Genomic DNA, 18,010 nt, shown 5'->3' with positions numbered 1-18,010 from the left:
TATGAAAAAGAATAAAGCAGATTTTTAAGTTTCACATGATCATGGACAATAACTAAAGGTTACTTGATGAATTCATAACTAAATGTGTTGATGAAAAGATATTATTTGTAATATTTCATTATTATAAAGGAATAAAGTCAATATTATTCTGTGAGATACTATCCTGATCACAGTGCAAGAAAAAGTTTAAATACAGTATAGACTCTAAAGCAAATACTAAGTATTTACACATTTTAAAAATAGAAATATTAACTGTAACTTATCAAATACTACATAGTCATATTACAAATCAATGTTATTATAAACCCAAATTTCAAAATTTAAGAAGAAGCAAAATAATTGTCAGGAACTGCTGGACTGTTCCCTGCCAGGCCTGAGGAGGGCGCTGACAGGTGAACCCGAGAAGCCTGCTTTTTTGTGTGTCTTTCGAGTTATGCCTGTCCTATTGTTCTCTCTCCTGATTGTGTCATCTGTAACCAGTTTACCCTAATGTCTATCCCTATAAATAGGGATCCTGCTGTGCATGTCCTTGTCCATGATTGTTTAACCTGTGCGTTAACTGTTGCATGTTCTGTGGTTCCTGGCTGTCTATGCTCCTGTTTAGATCTAGGTTTCATCTTTATTATTTTCCAGTTAACCACGCCATGCCTCGTCTTCCGTCTGTTTCCCCATGTCTTGTCTTTATGTAATAAAGTTGGGTTCTCATTCAACCTTGGGTTCTCATTCAGCCACATGCTGGCATGTGTGCACGTGCACCACAGACGGCCGGGTCGAGCCCCGCCTAGGGCGAGGGTCCCAGTTGAGACAATAATATGACAAAAGAGATAATGCAAGTTAAGAGCAAATTCACTGTAATGAAAATATTAAGTTTGAATACTATTTAAATCCAAAGACTATATATTATGTTATACATTTTATCACATTCATAATTAATATTTGTTTATTTGTTTTTTTATTTATTTTTATTGTATAGTTGACCTTTAGTGCACACTCTGTTTATTATGCTGTAATCAGGGATGTGTAAAATAGAAATATAAAATGTTTTGCTCACTATGTACACACTGTTCGGATTTAGAATCTGAGTCTCTCTCTATAGAACAGCAGCAGAAATCCAATCAGACATCAGATCAGAATCAGAACCAGTCAGGAGCTGAAGACTCTCAGTCAGGACACACACCACTTCAGGCTGGTCAGACACTGTCTCAATATTTATTTCTACATTTGTTCTTCAAAAATCTTTTCAGTATTTCTCTCAGTACTTTTCTGAGACTTTGTTCGGTTTTCTCTAGGAAGTGCTAATATTTATGCCACTGTGGATGAGGCAGATACGAATGGAGCAGGTAGTTTTATTTAACTCTATACAGTAAAGTACATAAGTGTCTTGTAGAGACTGACACACTGCACTGTGTTCAGGTGAAGCTGCCGATGAGATCAGTGAAGCCACTTATGCACAGGTCACAAAGAAAAAGAAGACAAACGGCAACAATGGTAGAGTATTGTTATCGCTGCAACATTGAATGTATTTATTAAAAAGCAAAGTTAACAAATAACACAAAGTCTTCAGCACATTCAATCATTTGTTATATTAACAAACTGCATCCAAGCATCTGAGTTCATAATCTACTATTTAATCTAGACAACTGATCATGATTGATGTTATGATGAATAAAAAAGCATTAGATCATTGGATGGTTTTGTTTCTCAGCTACTGCAGGGGCTGACACTGATGTGACTTATGCTGAGATTGAACTAAAACCACAGAACAGAGCAAAGAGAATAAAATGTAGAGCAAAAAGAAGTTTTATTTCATGTCATAGAGCACATTCCAAAGTGTTTAACCACAGCAGCTTCCACATTACATTTTACAGCATGTACAGTATCATTCCCTTACCAGCCTCTTGAAGTGAATAAGACAAAATCCGCTATCTGTCCTGTTAACGAGCATTAAGTCCTCTTTCCTGAAAATGTCAGAAAATGTCTTAAATTTAACACCATGCCGACACTGGAGACTCCTTCCATAAATGTTAGATAAACATCTTACACAAAAGTCCATATTACATGTTTTATGGATAACAACATAACCACCTAAAGTAATCTTAAGCTATTAGAACGAGCACATTAATATAAACCTGTGAAACCTCTGACTTCTGTCAGAGCTGCTGTTATAGAAAATTAATCAACACATTCTGACCAATCAGAATCCAGAAGTCAACACTGCTGTGGTCTAATGTATTTAATTGGGTATGATTTAATATCTAGATCCTATTCTTTGTAATAATTTATATGACCTGTAATATTTTAGGAGATTCATTCATGATATCTGATTTCCACTAGAAAAGGCCAGTGTGGTCAAGGTGATCTACTCAGAGCTGAAGAACAACATGGAGGTAAGACTCATGACATTTTCAGCATAGATCTTAAAAGACAAACCAAACACTATGAAGTAACAAAGATTTGTAAAGCTGCATAAGGCAGATATTGTTATCTAGCAGTTACAGCATCTATGTACACAAAACCCCACCTCACAGAATCTGTAAGAGTTCATCCATGTTCAGTTGAAAGCTGTCTAGATAACTTTCCATCATTTCAGTCTATATGGACAGTTATGGCAGAGTTAAAAATGAACATACAAAATAACTTGAATAACTGATTTGATGCTTCGGTCACTGATGCAACAAGTTAACTAGTTTGTAACATCAGTGACAGCAATATCAGGAGAAATGTATTCATTTCTTGTCTCTTTCTTTCTCTCTGCAGTGAGCCATGTGTCTATTCTGATGAAGCTACAGTTATCAAACAGATAGAAGGAAAACCGATAGATAGATAGATAGATAGATAGATAGATAGATAGATAGATAGATAGATAGATAGATAGATAGATAGATAGATAGATAGATAGATAGATAGATAACTTTAATAATCTCAAAGAAAAATTCACTCATTACAGCAGCAGCAAAAGAATAGCAGTTTTAATATTAATATGCAGTAAGAAATAATCAACAGTAATAATACTACATTTTATTACATTTAATAATAAATGTAATATTTAATATTATAAATATTAATAAATTAAAATAAATATATCAGTATACAGCAGCAGTGCAGTAAACAGAATCCCACCAACAGAAGCCCAATGCACTTATTTAAGGAACAGACACAATAACATCCTGGTACAGTGATGAACTATTCTCCTGTACCGGTCCTTGCTGCAGCTGTTTGACCAATAACTCATGGAGGGGATGTGATGCATTGTCCAGGATGGACACTAGTTTGTTTAGTGCCTTCTTTTTCATGACCACATCAATAGTTGAGGGAGCATCCCAGTACAGAGCCAGTCTTCTTTATCAGTTTGCTGAGCTTCCTTGCTTCTCCGGCTCTAATGCTGCCTCCCCAGCATAATGCTGCAAAGAAGACAGCACTCACAACATCAGACTGGTAGAAGATCTCCAACATCTTACTGCAAACATTAAAGCATCTGAGCTTTCTCAGAAAGTAGAGTCTACTCATCCCCTTCCTGTACACAGCAATAGAGTCTACTCATCCCCTTCCTGTACACAGCAGTAGAGTCTACTCCTCCCCTTCCTGTACACAGCAGTAGAGTCTACTCCTCCCCTTCCTGTACACAGCAGTAGAGTTTACTCATCCCCTTCCTGTACACAGCAGTAGAGTTTACTCATCCCCTTCCTGTACACAGCAGTAGAGTTTACTCATCCCCTTCCTGTACACAGCAGTAGAGTCTACTCATCCCCTTTTTGTACACAGCAGTAGAGTCTACTCATCCCCTTCCTGTACACAGCAGTAGAGTCTACTCATCCCCTTCCTGTACACAGCAGTAGAGTTTACTCATCCCCTTCCTGTACACAGCAGTAGAGTTTACTCATCCCCTTCCTGTACACAGCAGTAGAGTTTACTCATCCCCTTTTTGTACACAGCAGTAGAGTCTACTCATCCCCTTCCTGTACATAAGAACATTTCTTATTAGTTTTTTACTTAATAACTTTTTTTTATACTGATTCTGTATATATACATGTGGCACATTTGCATATTTCAAATCATTTAAGAAAATTGATCATTCATAATTAATATGAAGTCTAAAATAAATATTTTTCTTTTACTCATATACTAATTCCACTGAAAGTACTTTAATTGTGCTTGTGGTACATTTGCATATTTTAACCAAATTGCTGATTTTTATTTTACACATACAAAACTTCACCGATGAACGAAAGTTGGCTCAAATGTAGTAGATGAAGTATTATTTACTTTTTTTGGTTCTACAACATGCAGACTTGGATCAGTGATGCTGTCCAGTGATCTGTTGTTCTGCACACACACACACACTTCTTTTTAAATTACATTTTGCTTTTGAAATTTTTCTCTATATATTTTTATTGTTTATATTTACATCTTTACAAACCTGATGCTTTGTAACTCATCTCATTGTGTCCATAAATGTCCTGATATGACTTTGTTTGTAGCTTAAATAGTGTTTGTATTATAATTTTATGCATGCACAATACCTATTTTAATAAAGCATTGGAAATGGAATACAGATATTATGCATTCACAAAATCTCTGAAAGTAAATCAGTGTACATGAGCTGCACAAATATTATTCTTGTAATGCATTTGCTGAGACAGGAGTAGAAGAATCCATGTGCAGAGTTTAATGGAGAACAATAGCAAATACCAATACGTGAGACAGAGGCAAAAGATAGAAACAGGCAGGGTTCAAATAACCAGAAAACAGCAATAAATGTGGCAGACAAATCCAATACAGAAATCCAAAATGCACAAAACAAGGAACCTGAAAAACAGGTCATAACCATGGAAAGCAAACAACAACAATGAAGGCTTGGGAAAGCAGGAGGACTGACAATACTTCACACTTAGCTTAGCATGAGTGTCGCTTAAATGGCCAAAACACAGGAAGTGAACTGAGTGACTTGAAAGTATCAGTATTCAGGTAAGGATTTCCTCTGGTGGTGAAGAGGGGGAGGTGCAACTGAAGATGTTACAATTCTAACTATCCATATAGTGTTGAAGACACGCCCACATTTCTTCTCTAACCTTTGGTTGTTGTTGCAGTTCACAGGGAAATTCTTGAGTGCTCCTCGAAGGCCATTGATCTCATAAGCATAGATTTTAGTGGGATAAGGCAACATTAACAATTACATAACCTCTTAACTTTTTGGTTTGGTGCTTCAACACTTGATTTGTGCTTTAATCTACTACTTAGTGATTTACTGCATAATGAACAATTGAAAGTAAACAAGGTAGTCATCCAGCCTAGAGTCTAGCAGCTCGTTTAGAACAGCTTTACACCCTCTCCACCTTTTATCATTTGATAAGGATCACAAATGTATATTTGTACGCACTCATATTCATCACACTCTTATCCACTCTGCATCAGGACAATATTTTGACTGAAATTAGTTACACTCGAGTGAAAACCTCAATAGAGGACAATAATAATTTAATCAACAATAAAGCAGCTGCAGATTTGATCGTATTTACATTAATTTCAATGCTTTGGAGATGTATATTTTATTGTGATGATAAATCATATTAAATGGTTTAGATAAACTGCTCCCTGAAAAAAGTCAGCATTAAATGTGTGAAATTAAATTTGTGCTTGAAGGCTTTTAGCAGAATAATAACCACAATAATGCTAGTAACCAGTAAGAGAGCAGGATAGCATGACTATGGAATTACATTAACACTAAAGATCTGACTGATTAAGACTGAATTTATAAGAGTGTCATGGTGCTGTCTCACAGTTCCAGTGTCCCTGGTCCAGTCCTGAGCGCAGATTTTCACCTCATGGAAGTTTTTTTTTCTTAGCATGTGGGAAAACACACAGAAAAGATATTCACTATCCACAATGTAGACGTCTTAGCAAATATTTTTGACAAACGTCAATCTCCTCTACTGTCACTGTCCTCTTTTGTATGTCGGCATATTTAGATTTTCTGGAAAGAGGAAGGAAGAGCAGATACTGAGTCAACATGTACTAAAATCAGAGTTAAACCACACAGCATTAAGGCTTTAACACAAACCATGGCTCTGTCAGTCAGTCAGTCATTAGAGGGACAGGATGGAGCTCAGTCCACTCTCTGTGATGCTCTGTGAGTAAATGTTCTCTTTGTGTCTTCATTAGAGTGAGTGGTGGGGTATAAACTTGTTCATCTGCAGTCTGAATGTCCTGAGTGATGATCTTATTGTGTGATTAGGACATTGTGTGTACTTCAGCATGACTGCTCAGGGGGATCAGTGTCTCCATATCTGTTATGAGAAGGGTTTAGTTTGATGTGTAACTACTCTCAGTAACTATGATAGTTCAACAGGTAAGAATACAAGTAGACAGAGTTTGAAATACAGGGTTGAACCCTCCTGTTATCTTGTAAAAAGTACTCAAAATGATGTATAATTTTATATAAATGAGATTTAAAATACCAAATATATATATATTTTTTTTAAGTGCAAAATATATGTTAATGTGTTGGAAACAAGCTGACTAAAAAGGTGAAACAAAAAAAATGGTGATCATACATACCTAATTTTTTATAAGTGGTCAAAACAGACCGGGTCAATTTGGCATGCGGAGAGAATAAATGTATAATAAATGGGAGGTAAATACAAGGGTTGAATCATCTAATGAAAGTAAACAAATCAATTTTGTTGGAATCTGTAACTGATGATCATCTGGTGTTGTTTCCTCTATAAAGAAAGGTTTTTTTTTAAAAACAAAAACAAACAAACAAACAAAAAAAAAACATTTTAGTATTCACTAGACTTACTGAGAACAAAAGAATTATAACCTACAGTTCCATTTTTGTTACTATTATGGTCTATACAGGGATACATGTTCACTCTAATACACACTAATACCAAACTAATGCACAGCAGTTGTTTTTTAAAAAAAAATGATTACAAATCGCTATATATACGAATTACCAGAAGCTATTATTTCTATATTAAAAATAAGAGTAATAATTATGAAGAAACAAACACTTCTCATTAATCCTGTACACACACAGAGCAATGACCATGTTAGAGGCCTAAGAACAGAGATCAGTCTGTGGATGTGGTTTATTTTCTAATTTAATGCAGTGGTGTAAATTTAGCTGTGAAGAAGTGGAGGAAGTGTGACAAAGGATGTGTGAAGCAACAAGAACATTTTTAACTGTTGTTACTTTGGGTAAATTTATGACATCAGTGAACTCTTTTAACATGTATACACAACAATACTGAAAATGTACTATTACAGTACTATTATTGGGTATAAAATGTTATTTTACTATTTTTGCACTGTCCCCTAACTCGCCCACATTCACTTGTGATATGTGCTTTGTTATATTTTGCATTACAATACCATTTTAAGTTGGTAAATTTGGTTCATAATGGGATCTAAAGTCAAATAATGCTCAGTTTGGATTAAGGGATGAGACATGTGCCAAGAAGACATTCACAGACCGCCATGAACAGCCTGAACTGTTCACATTAGGAAGGTTGATGTCATGGATTCATGCTGTAGACACAAAATTCTGATAATCTATATCATGGATGTCAACATTCAACCCATAAACATCATTTCAACCCACCAGTCTGGCCACACTTCTCTGTCCTCTCTTTCCTCCCTGCAGAAAATGTAATGCAGGAAACTTACTTTAAAATAGAAGTGATATATTTCCGCAATTTCTCTCTTTTTGTTTATTTATTTAAACAGGTTAAAATGCATTTCTTACTGATGGTAGTTTAGGTTTCCTGAAAAATAATTTAATCTTGTGGGTTTTGTTTCTGTTCTCTTTTTAGTGTTGATTTCACTTATACCAGTGGCCAAGGCTCAAGGTGATTTATATATAGTTTATTCTTTACATTGTCTGCAGATTTGATTTGTTTTGGTGCTGATAAGGTTGTGCACAATTTATTAGCTTGTTCCTTGTTTATTAATGCAGTTTTTATAACTCTAATCAAAGAATGTCATGTAACAAAAACATGTACTCACACTCGCTCTAAAAATTATATCAGTAGTGTAGACTTGGGAATGACTTTATGTAAGGTTTATTAACAACAGAATGTTTTATAGGGAGTCCTAAAGCTGTGGTGTCCATAAAGCCTGATACACATGTGTTCATTGAAGAGATTGTTACTCTCAGATGTAACATACAGGGAGGAGGAGACACTCAGTGGACTTACAGCTGGATGAAAAATAACTACAGTCTCACAGAGGTAACAGAGAGATTCTATGCAGACACCACAATTCAGGAGCTCATAATCCGGTATGTCAAAGACTCTGACAGTGGTAACTACACCTGCAGAGGACATGGGAGTGGCTTTCAGAGCTCAGAGATCAGTGATGCTGCTACACTGACTGTATCAAGTGAGTCTGTGGGTGTTTTTATTTCTTATTTAATGTTAACATTATTTTTTAGGGTTCAGATTTTGAGCTGTCAGTAACTGAGTCCCTGTTTCTTTAATGTTGACTTTCACTTCCCTGTCTAGTAGACACCAATGTCTATTTCAATAGCATCTGGGATTTATTATAATTTTGCGGTATAATTGTGGTGAGTCAGTCTGATTAATAGAACACAGTGAACATTAAGAAAGAATGCAGTAAATCTCATCTACTGTTGGCTTTTATATTATCTGATTTATTAGAAGATCATTTGAATCATTGGAATTATAAAGTTTTTTAACTGAGAATTCTGTGATTTTGAAAGATTTTGATTATCAGTATCATCCACATCCACATTCTCTGTGTAATGATTGGGATGCATGATCTCTATGCAGATTAAACACACCGTTAAATTAACACAACAGTATAAATCCTAATTGTGAGACAGGAGCAGGGTTGGTAAAACAGGTATAAAGATCAGCGAAACTGGAAGAAACAGTATGCGAGGCAAACAAATCCAGGCAAAAACCAACGAACAAAACAGATCCCACATGGGAAATAATACAGCAAAATAACAACAGCTTGGAACACAGGAATACTAATTACACTTCACGGAGAATGTTTGGTGTGAGTGTGGTATAAATGTCCGCTAAACAGGAAGTGTATCGTCACAACCCTCAGGCGAGCGTTCCCATTGGCGCATAATGGGGGATTTACGGCTGTGGCTGTAAAACTTTGTTTCATCACCTGAGGTAGAAATCCCTCACAGCGTTTAAATATTAGCCTCATTATCTATGCACTTGACTGATGTCTGTTCACACTAACACTGCTGGGAAAATAATCCCTGATTCACTTCTGTTTTGTTGGCTATATTTCTAGTTATTACTGTATTTGGTCATTTAAATATTTGTAACTTTGTCTGCTTTTATCTGTATAAAATGTGTGAGCATCTCCTCCCTGTTTTAATGATGATGTGATGCAGAGGAGCATCACAGACCTTTTGACCGTCACTATCTGATTACAAACTAAATTGAATAGGGCTACGTCTGTTTCTATGTAACTGTCCAAAATTAGTATCAAATCCTTAGAAAAACTGACTTAGCTAGAGAGAGGTTTTAGATGTATTTATGTTTCTAGTCTGCCTCACATACACTATATTGCCAAAAGTATTCGCTCACCCATCCAAATAATCAGAATCAGGTGTTCCAATCACTTCCATGGCCACAGGTGTATAAAATCAAGCACCTAGGCATGCAGACTGTTTTTACAAACATTTGTGAAAGAATGGGTCGCTCTCAGGAGCTCAGTGAATTCCAGCGTGGAACTGTGATAGGATGCCACCTGTGCAACAAATCCAGTCGTGAAATTTCCTCACTCCTAAATATTCCACAGTCAACTGTCAGCTGTATTATAAGAACGTGGAAGTGTTTGGGAACAACAGCAACTCAGCCAAGAAGTGGTAGGCCATGTAAACTGACGGAGCGGGGTCAGCGGATGCTGAGGCGCATAGTGCGAAGAGGTCGCCAACTTTCTGCAGAGTCAATCGCTACAGACCTCCAAACTTCATGTGGCCTTCAGATTAGCTCAAGAACAGTGCGCAGAGAGCTTCATGAAATGGGTTTCCATGGCCGAGCAGCTGCATCCAAACCATACATCACCAAGTGCAATGCAAAGCGTCGGATGCAGTGGTGTAAAGCACGCCGCCACTGGACTCTAGAGCAGTGGAGACGCGTTCTCTGGAGTGACGAATCACGCTTCTCCATCTGGCAATCTGATGGACGAGTCTGGGTTTGGCGGTTGCCAGGAGAACGGTACTTGTCTGACTGCATTGTGCCAAGTGTAAAGTTTGGTGGAGGGGTGATTATGGTGTGGGGTTGTTTTTCAGGAGCTGGGCTTGGCCCCTTAGTTCCAGTGAAAGGAACTCTGAATGCTTCAGCATACCAAGACATTTTGGACAATTCCATGCTCCCAACTTTGTGGGAACAGTTTGGAGCTGGCCCCTTCCTCTTCCAACATGACTGTGCACCAGTGCACAAAGCAAGGTCCATAAAGACATGGATGACAGAGTCTGGTGTGGATGAACTTGACTGGCCTGCACAGAGTCCTGACCTCAACCCGATAGAACACCTTTGGGATGAATTAGAGCGGAGACTGAGAGCCAGGCCTTCTCGTCCAACATCAGTGTGTGACCTCACAAATGCGCTTCTGGAAGAATGGTCAAAAATTCCCATAAACACACTCCTAAACCTTGTGGACAGCCTTCCCAGAAGAGTTGAAGCTGTTATAGCTGCAAAGGGTGGACCGACTTCATATTGAACCCTATGGATTAGGAATGGGATGTCACTTAAGTTCATATGCGAGTCAAGGCAGGTGAGCGAATACTTTTGGCAATATAGTGTATGTTTATTAACTAGCATATTTATAGAATATAAAAAAATATAGCCAAATCCTCTAAAACCCCCATTCCTCAAAACCCAAAACAGCACCGGTTCAGCGAGTAGATTCCCTCGCTGAATCACAGAGCTAATTGCAGCGAGTAGGATCCATAAAATAACTATATAAAACTAGAAAATACAGTGTCAAGCAAATCATGAATTTTGTTACATAGAAAATATACTGAATATCAGCCGCATACAAAAACATATAACTATAACATCTTGTATTAAATGATAAGTTTGAATGTTTGTTTTAGATACCAAGCATCTGTTAGACACAGTGAATCTACTGCTTATGTTATAAAGTGAAAAGCAGCTCTGACTCTTTCATCATTTTATACAACCAGCAACACCCAAACCGACTGTGAGAGTGAATCCTCAGAGCTCCGTCTACACTGGAGACACTGTCACTCTGAGCTGTGAGCTGCAGCAGGGGACTGGATGGGGGTTTCAGTGGTCCAAAAATAATCAGCGGTTACGGAATTCGGCCAGTGAACAAGCACTTGAAGTGACATTTAGTAATGCAGGAGAAACAACGTACCAGTGTTGGGCACATAGGAAAAACTACTACAACTATCAGAATGACTACTACTACACAAACTACAGTGATCCTGTCAAGATTACAGTGGGAAGTATGTCATGATTTTTTTCTCCTTTCATCACAGGTTTGTTAAAAGGGATAAGAAAAATATTGCTTAGTTATATTGTAATTCCTTGTTATTTCTTGTTATTGTTATGTTCAAAATAATCTTAAAGGTTTTTGTCATTTGTGACTGGTGAGATCAACTGCAACATTTTAAAAGCATATTGTTTAACAAACGAAAACAAACAAACAAACAATGAATATACTGTATATTGTTCCATAAAAGGAATAAAGCACATGAGGAAATGTTGTTATAGGAAAATATTTAGTACTTCAGTGTGCAAACAGTAACTCAACATAGTAAATATTTGTAATTATTACTCAGTTCTAAGTTGGTCTTTTGTAGTTAAATAAAAAAACATTATCTGTAAGTTATCATGACTGCTGACAGATTATAGTTACACTGACGGTTTCAGGTAAATGTGTGAGGATTTCTAGGAACACATAAAAATGTGTAATTAGACATTCATATACAATCATTTTGTATTTCCTGTGTAACAGAGAGAGAACGGGCAGTACTGAGTGTATCTCCACAGAGCTGGCTGACTGAAGGAGAGTCAGTGACTCTAAGCTGTGAGGTTACAGACTCCTCTACAGACTGGACATTCAGCTGGTACACAGTTGTTCCCTACAGAGACGGCTTAACTGGAATAAATAATAATGGTGGCTATAGCGTGTATGTGGAGCTCCTCTCAGACAGCAGCAGAGGATCTGGAGGCAAATACACTCTCAGTCCTGCTGCTCTTACTCACACAGGAGTTTATATGTGCAGAGGAGAGAGAGGAGAACCAGCCCTTCACTCACAGTACAGCAATCCACAGCCACTATGGATCACTGGTGAGGAAAATTAACTGTTGTATTAAAGTGTACAATACAAAATTCTGAATGTAACAACAGATTATCTAAGGAACCCTCAGAGGTGGAAGGTGAAGAATCCATTTGCAGAGTTTTATTCAAAAACACACAAAGCATATAATCCAAAGTCATAATCCACAACTGTAGTAGAAAAAACAAGCACAGAGTCAAAAACCCAGAAAAGCAGTCACCGTGGCAAACCAAAGACAATGAGCAGAAAACATGGCAAATAAATCCAAAAAACACAATCCAAACAACAAGAGAAAACTGGGAAAACAAAGCATACAGGTCATACACATAGAAACTCACAGGAAACAATGAACTGCTTGGTATGCAGTGAACTGTCAATACTTTGCATCGATGTTCACCATGGTTTAAATGTTCTTTAATCAGGAAGTCACCCTTAACCCCGAGGCTGTTAAGTATTCAGGAGAGGTGGTAGAACTGCAAGTGAGGTCGTAACAGTACTCCCCCTCCTAGGAACACTTCTTCTTTGTAGCCAGGCTTGTAAGGCGGATAGGGTCTTTTCCGGCAGTCAGCATGTAGATGCTGGTGTCGAATGGCACTTTGCCGACGCACATGGGCACTCTCCCACACATCACCGCTCCTATGGAACCAGTCAACTACTGGTGGTACACCTGATGGGTCCCTGGAACAAGAGGAACAGAGGAGAATAACCCAAAATGCACTGGAAGGGTGTGAGGCTGGTTGAGGAATGGGTGAGTGAATTTTTGCCATACTCAGCTCAGGGCAAGAACTTGCTCAACTGATGTTGGTTGTGGCTGCAGTATGACTGTATGTAGGGTCCAAGTTCTTGGTTAAGCCTTTAGCCTGGCCTTTGGGTCCAGTTGGTTGCAGAATGACCTCTACACCCTTGATGTGTATTAAGTTCCCCTGTTTGTATGTCCTCAGGGAGACCACAGGATCGCTAGATGTGGTGGAAGAGTGCTATGGTGGTTTCCATAGCTATAGAGAGGCTATATATATATATATATATATATATACTGACAGATAGATAAACTAGGTGTAATCTATGAAGTGGACAATATGTACATTATAATTTTATAATTATATTATAGCAGAATGTACAGAGTGGAGCACAACTGCAAGGTGGTGAAGTGTAGTGAGACATCAGTGTCCTAGCGGTGTAGTGTAGAGTTCAGAAGATTTATGGTTGTGGGGAAAAAACTGGCCCTGAACCTGCTGGTTCTGGTGCGGATGGACCTGTATCTCCTCCTGGATGGAAGTAGGTTGAACAGTTTATGACTCGGGTGGGAGGAGTCCTTGATAATTTTGTGTGCTCTGCGCAGACATCTACTGTGGTGAAGAGACTCAGTGGCAGGTAGTTGGGGCTGATGATGCGTTGGGCAGTCTTCACAACACTTTGCAGTGATTTCTTTTCACACACTGTGGAGCTGCTATACCACACTGTGATGAAGCTTGTCAAGATGCTCTCAATAATGCAGCAGTAAAAGTTGCTCAGGATCTTGTGGGATAGGTGAACGTTTTATAGTCGTCTCAGGAAGTAAAGACACTGTTGCACCTTCCGAACCAGAGTTGAGGTGTTCAGATGGCAGGACAGATCCTCAGAGATCTGGACACCCAGGAACTTAAAGCTGGAGACATGCTCTACTTCAGACCTGTGGATGTAGATGAGGAGTGTCTGCTGCTGTTAGATTTCTGGAAGTCCACGATGAGCTCTTTGGTCTTTGTTGCATTGAGGGTGAGGTTGTTCATGGAACACCATGCTGACAGGCTTTGGATCTCCTCCCTGTAGGCCATCATTGTTGCTGATTCAACCAAAAACTGTGGTATCATCTGCATATTTGATGAAGATGTTGGAGTTATGTCATGGAACACAGTCATGGGTGAACAAAGAGTAGAGCATTGGGGTCAGCACACAGCCTTGTGGGATGGACACCAGTGTTCAGGATGAGGGTTGAGGATATGTGATTACCCAACCTTACAGACTGAGGTCTATTTGTTAAGAAGTCTATAATCCAACTGCATATGGATGTGCAGATACCCAGGTCACTGAGCTTAGTGATCAGTTCACTAGGGACAACTGTATTAAAAGCACAGCTGAAGTGAATGAACAACATCCAAATCTATGTATTGTTATTGTCCAGGATGGAAATAGTGTTATTGTTATTGTGGAAATAGTGTTATTGTAATCGATGAATAGCAGTGGAAATAGCACCTTCTGTTGACCTATTCAGGTGGTAGGCAAACTGGTGTGGGTCCAGTGTAGGTGGGAGACATGCTATGAGGTGACTTCATTCATTTTTCACTTCACACCTTTTCAAAGCACTTCATAACAATGGGGGTGAGGCACTTTGCAGAAGAATGCTTGGGCACTGGTATGATGGTTGCAGTCTTCAGACATGTGGGAAATGTCAGTGAAGACTTGCGGCAATTGGTCAGCACAAGTCCTAAACACACATCTGGGTATGCCATCAGAACCAGCTGACATGGATGTACTCTGCTCAGTGCTGAGTGTACCTCTTTTGTGGAGAGTGATATTGGATGATCAGCCATAGAGGAATCAGCATTTCTGGTGAGTATGACACCTTGGTCGAAGTGAGCAGAAGAAGCTTGTCTGGGAGGAAGGCATTGCTGGTAGGTAGAGACTGTATTGTAGGTTTGTGGTCAGTGATGGTCTGGATGCCTTTCTACATGCGTCTGGGGTTTGAGTTGCAGTAGAAGTGCTCCTCGATGCGCAGTTTATGTGCATGCTTGGCTTTCCTAATGCCCCTTTTCAGGTTGGCCCTGCCTCTGCTATAGTCTTCTGCTTTGCCGGATTTGCTGGAAATTGGCCTCTCTGGAGCCTATCCCAGCACACATAGGGTGAAAGGCAGGGGTACCCCCTGGACAGGTCACCAATCCATCGCAGGGCCACACATAGACAAACAACCACACACACTCACTCCTGTGGGCAATTTAGAATTACCAATCAACCTAATGTACGTTTTTGGACTGTGGGAGGAAACCGGAGTACCTGGAGTAAACCCACGCAGGTGAATGAAATTAATGATTTTCAATTACAGTCGAGTCTGTGCACCATGATTTGTTAACATAAATGCACAGACCTCCACCATTGCACTTACCAGAGTCCACTGCCGACCTGTCTGCCTGGAAAACACTGTGTACCCTGTGGCACTGCTGGAAATGTTGTTGTTAAACCACGTTTCTGTAAAAATCATGCAATTGCATTCCTTGATCCGTGTTTGTGTTATCCATAGTCGCAGTTCGTCCATTTTATTCACCAGAGATCGTACATTTGCAAGAAATATGCTTGAGAGCGATGTTCGATGAGGGTTTAGCTTTAGCCTCACTCTAACACCACTGTGCTTCCCACATCTTTGTTTACGCTCACAGTGCAGGCGCTGTGCTCTTTCTGCCAGGTGAGTTGGAGTGGAGATCCACTGTGTTTTGCCGGTTTCCGGAGGGAATTGAAAGGTCTGTAATTCATCATTTATACAGTTATGACCGATGTCCAACAATGCTTGTTGCCTGTATGAGATATATGCAGGGCTATTCTGAGTGAATAAACTTGCAACTAGTAGAGAAATACTACATCGCAAAATCTGGGGAGATGCTGAGCCTCACGTTGTGCACATGCCACCATCTTGGTCTACTACCAAGGCAAACAGAGGCAAACAGAGTCAAAATTGAAAAACACTGCTAAATAAACAAGACGAAGTAACAACACATATATATCGACCAGAAAGTCGCAATGAAGAACTGAAACCAAGGAACTTAAAAGCTTGATAAACAAACATAAAGGATAAGAAACAGGTGCACTGCAAATCTGTGGACTGAGAATGTGGGATTTCTGGTGGTTGATGGAAGTTGGAGTCTGTTGCAGCCATGAACTTAGACTGTGATGTTACACTCTGTGACATCCTGTTAATTCTGCAAGCAAAATACCTGTAAATATATTTATAATATAAAATAAATCATAATGCAGTACACTGTCTCATTTTGCTGCTCTAACTGTCTAATCATTACAGTACAATCCTGTAAAAATAATAGAGTTTTTGCTGCAATATAAATACCACAGTTTTATAGAACTTTACAGTCATTTCTTTGTGTCATGCCACATTATATTCCATGTTACTTCTTTAATTTTTATTTACATGGCTTTTTTCTGTGTTTAAGGTGAATCTCCTCCAGTCTCTCTGATCATCAATCCCAGCAGAACTCAACACTTTACTAATGACTCTCTCTCACTGAGCTGTGAGGACCAGAGTAACTCTACTGGATGGACAGTGAGACGATACACACTCAGTGAGAGAGGGTCAGATTGTTCACATTGGGGATCAGTTACAGGATCTACATGTAACATCAGCTTCCTCTCCACATCCTACACTGGAGTTTACTGGTGTGAGTCTGAATCTGGAGAAAACAGTAATCCTGTCCACATCACAGTGCATGGTGAGTCTTCATGTAGTGTGTTTAATGTTAAAGGAAAGGTTTCATTACAGATTATTCAGAATTTCAACTGGGAAGAAATATTCAAGATGACAAAGATAATAGTTTTTCCCCCTCAATACATTACTTGCGATTTCTAAAATTCTGAATAAGGTTGTGTTTCTTTTCAGTCTGAATACAAATTCACAGTTACCAATAAATAATCAGTAAGAGATGTGACTGAACATTTTGAAAGCTCTGTTTATGTTGGTTACTGTTGTGTGCTATTCATATATAAAAACATACAAACAGTTTAGCATGAATAAAACATGATTATAATTATAATTTTATTCTGCTTCTGGTCCATCAGGTATAGAAGCTCCATTCTCAGTGCTCATGCTGATCTGTAGTGTGGTGACGGCCTCTCCGTATCTGCTGGTGACCATCATTCTGCTGGTCAAATGTTACAGAGCTCGAGGTAAGAACTATTTAAGTACATCTTTACGCATTTACATAAAAAGCATTTCTGACTCAATAAGTTTTAAAACACAGCACATGTACTAAAATGCACTTACAGTGAGATTTTTATATACAGTAAGTATATTATATGATATAAAACACAGCATAAGCATTTCTGCTGAGCACTGAGAAGGTGAATTTACACATGACAGATGCCAGGATGAATGATGTTTATTTTCTAACACGTCTTTTCTTGAAACACTCACTTATCACCTCACTGTCATTCATAAGCATTAAAACAAACATCTTTTAAACTATGTTTAAAACAATATGAAATGCAGTTTGGTTTCTTTTCTGCCATACACACCTGTAATATACTTTGTAATGAAAGAAATGACTTTTAAATTTATTTAACAGCTCACAGTGATGAAGACAGAATTGAGAATGCAGTCATAGAGAAGTGAGCAAAGTTCATCTACGAATAAATTATGCATTTCTTTATGGCTTTGTGTGGATTTTAAAATAATACTGATTTTTCATTTTAATTTCATTTCATTTAATGTTATTTGCACAGTATCTTATAGACACCCTCACTGTTCTGAGTGGATTTGTTTAGCTAAAGCCTGTAAACCTCCTAATGGGGTGAAATTTATCATGTGTGTATCCTCCAATAAAGCTTACAACCCGTTAATGCAGAACTGTAGTAAAAATAAAGAAATATTTTTTTAAAAGAATGTATCTAATGGTTTAAACAGGATTAGATGCAATATAAAAACTAGCATCATTGGGAGGAAGTAAAGACTATTAG

The 18,010-nt window shown here is 38.4% G+C and overlaps 1 pseudogene; it reads left to right on the top strand.

The window, feature by feature from the left end:
- The window catches only part of LOC131356294 (titin-like), a 47,101-nt pseudogene extending 42,648 nt beyond the window's left edge, over positions 1–4,453 (top strand).
- Positions 4,454–18,010: the final 13,557 nt, after the last annotated feature.

The sequence above is a fragment of the Hemibagrus wyckioides genome, linkage group LG07 (assembly GCF_019097595.1).
Source record: "Hemibagrus wyckioides isolate EC202008001 linkage group LG07, SWU_Hwy_1.0, whole genome shotgun sequence".
Taxonomy (NCBI): domain Eukaryota; kingdom Metazoa; phylum Chordata; class Actinopteri; order Siluriformes; family Bagridae; genus Hemibagrus; species Hemibagrus wyckioides.
The sequence above is the reverse complement of the archived record's forward strand: the minus strand, read 5'-3'. Positions and strand labels throughout refer to the sequence as shown.